The following is a 2,531-nucleotide window of genomic DNA, read 5'->3' as shown; positions in this document are numbered from 1 at the left end:
AAGATGCTTGTGTTAGTGGGAAATTATGAAGACCACCAAAAGCAAAAAGATTATTCCCATGGTCTCCCACTCACACCTCCCATCCACTTTCCTTTCATTTTTCTCCCAACACATTATTCTCTTCACCACTTAAACCTTCTCTATTCTTTCTCTCACTCTCAATCTCGAAATTCATCCAAGAAATACTCATATTCCAGCCAAGAACAATCTATTATACTCAAATCTTCATCCCCCTTGAAGCATTCATCAAGGTATGTTGTTAAAAGTTTCAAATTCATACAAGAAACAAATTAAATCCACCAAAATATCTAAAACTCATTTTATGCATAAACCTGATTTTTCTCAGAATCCCATCAATAAAATAAGAAGTTCTGGAAATTTTAAGAAAATAATTTATTTTTATTGAATTACTATAATTATTGCAATAAAGTAGGGCAATAATTCACATAAAATACTTTTTGCATTCAATAAATTCTGAGAAAATTCTGGGATGACCTGTATACTGATTAAACATGATATATGAAGTTTCATGCATTTATATTACTTTTTACTACTATTTATGATTTTATTGATTAATTAATAATGAAATATATAAAAAATACTTTCCATAGTCACAAATATCTGAAACTTATACACTGAGCTCTACATCATGTTATAAAACTATGGTTAATTTTACAGATTTTTTGAGAATCATTTACTATTTTTCCCGAATTTTGTGTTGTTTAATCATTAAAATATTAAATAAATACTAAAACAGTTCAGAAAAATATACAAAATTTACAGTAATTCATATTGTATGAAATAATTATTTCCTAATAATTTCATAATTTTTCAATACTGTTTACTATTTAAAACTATTTTCCTAAGTATTTAAGCATGTAAAAATGCATTTTAATGATTATTTCATATAAATAATTGTTAAAATCTGTAAATAATTATAATTGGGCAAGTTATTATTTTAATAAGAAATTATTAAAATCTGGCCTAAATTGAAAATATAAATTAATTATGCAAAGTAAGTAATTCAATTTAAAATTCATTTAACAAATAAATACCTTAATATTATAATCAAAATGAATTATTGTTAATTCATCTAATATAAGAATATGTGTCTAATTATTTGTATTAATACTCCATTCTCGTTTAGCAGTTCCTAAACCAAAACTATTAATTATATTAGGTTCTACGCCATTTTGACCCGAATTGTCTATCGTACGACACACGCATTTCGTTTTGGGACTAATGTGAGTAATCTACCCCATATTTTATAATTTTCAATACTTTTGGGGTGTATCATGTGGTTCTAATATGTTTCAACTTCATTTTATTGTTTTATCACAATTGAGACATTGTTGGGACATTTATACGTGACTCATTAATTGTATAACTATTGTTTGTTTACGCTACATGTACTTGTAGTGCATTATCATTTTTAGTCTAATCTCCATGACTATGCCCGTATTCTTGAGGTACGTTATGGACAATAATAGCGCTATTGGGTTGACCACCCCGCCTTAGGACGCTAAGGTGATTGATCGCACGTGGTTGAGTGTATATGATGATTAGATGCTCCATCCTATATATATATATATATATATATATATATATATATATATATATATATATAGGGTGAGGACTTATTGTTGTTGTTATCATTTGTTAATCAATTTTTGATTTATAAACCGTTATCTCAAATACAATTGTTTGCCGACTTCAAAAGAAAACAAATTTCCAATTATAAAGGTTTCAACTTCACAATTTTCTCTACTAAAATTAGATTACTCACCAACTCTTGTAGTTGACCTGTTTTTACCCATGATGCAGATTTGAAGAATGAAGTTGATGAAAAATAGGTTGTGCCTTAGAAATCCACAAGACAATTTAAATTTGATGTAATAAATGTTGTTCATATTTGGATTTGTATTTGTATGTTGTGGATCTTGTTTGCATACTTAGTACTTAATTGAATCTAATCATATTATAACATAGTTGTCATGAGACTTTGAACAATATATCACGCCTCGATCGATTCCGACAAGGATCGGGGTGTGACAAAACCATCCACAGTCGGTCATATGTTGGAAGTTGATATGAATCAAGACTGTCATGGGTTGGTTTGTAGAGGTCCAAGTTGGTGGAAAAAGTGGTGCTACAACACTCATGAGTGCTCATAAGTTCTGAGTATTGGATTCAACCCGCGCTCATTTGAATCACTTCATGGATTTTATCACGAGTGATCATGAGACGATAATATCTTATATTCTTCAAACCTAGAGATATGAGTTGTTACTATGAGTTGGTTATACATTGATTGCACGAAAACGCATTGGTAACTCGATGTTATAAAACGTGCCTTTGTGTATGATTCAACAAGTAGTAGAACAAGCCATATGAGTCGAAGTTTATCCATTCATTTTACCTTCGGGATAAAAGCGATATCTGTGGGCCCCTCAATGATTTAAAGATGATACATGTGAGTGCTTGGCCAAGCCAGGACTGATTTGATTTGTTCAATCAGTCAGTCATCATGA

The 2,531-nt window shown here is 29.7% G+C and overlaps 1 long non-coding RNA gene across 1 annotated transcript; it reads left to right on the top strand.

Annotated features, from left to right (window-relative positions):
* Positions 1-216: 216 nt before the first annotated feature.
* Positions 217-1,873, top strand: LOC145132636 (uncharacterized). Its single transcript, XR_013718166.1, has 3 exons — positions 217-251; positions 1,181-1,244; positions 1,825-1,873. It is a non-coding gene; the product is annotated as an uncharacterized LOC145132636 (long non-coding RNA).
* Positions 1,874-2,531: the final 658 nt, after the last annotated feature.

Source organism: Lactuca virosa, chromosome 8 (genome assembly GCF_052849685.1).
Source record: "Lactuca virosa cultivar CGN04683 chromosome 8, Lactuca_virosa_CGN04683_v6, whole genome shotgun sequence".
NCBI classification, from domain to species: Eukaryota; Viridiplantae; Streptophyta; class Magnoliopsida; order Asterales; family Asteraceae; genus Lactuca; species Lactuca virosa.
Note: the sequence above shows the minus strand (reverse complement) of the source record. Positions and strands in the feature narration are given on the sequence as shown.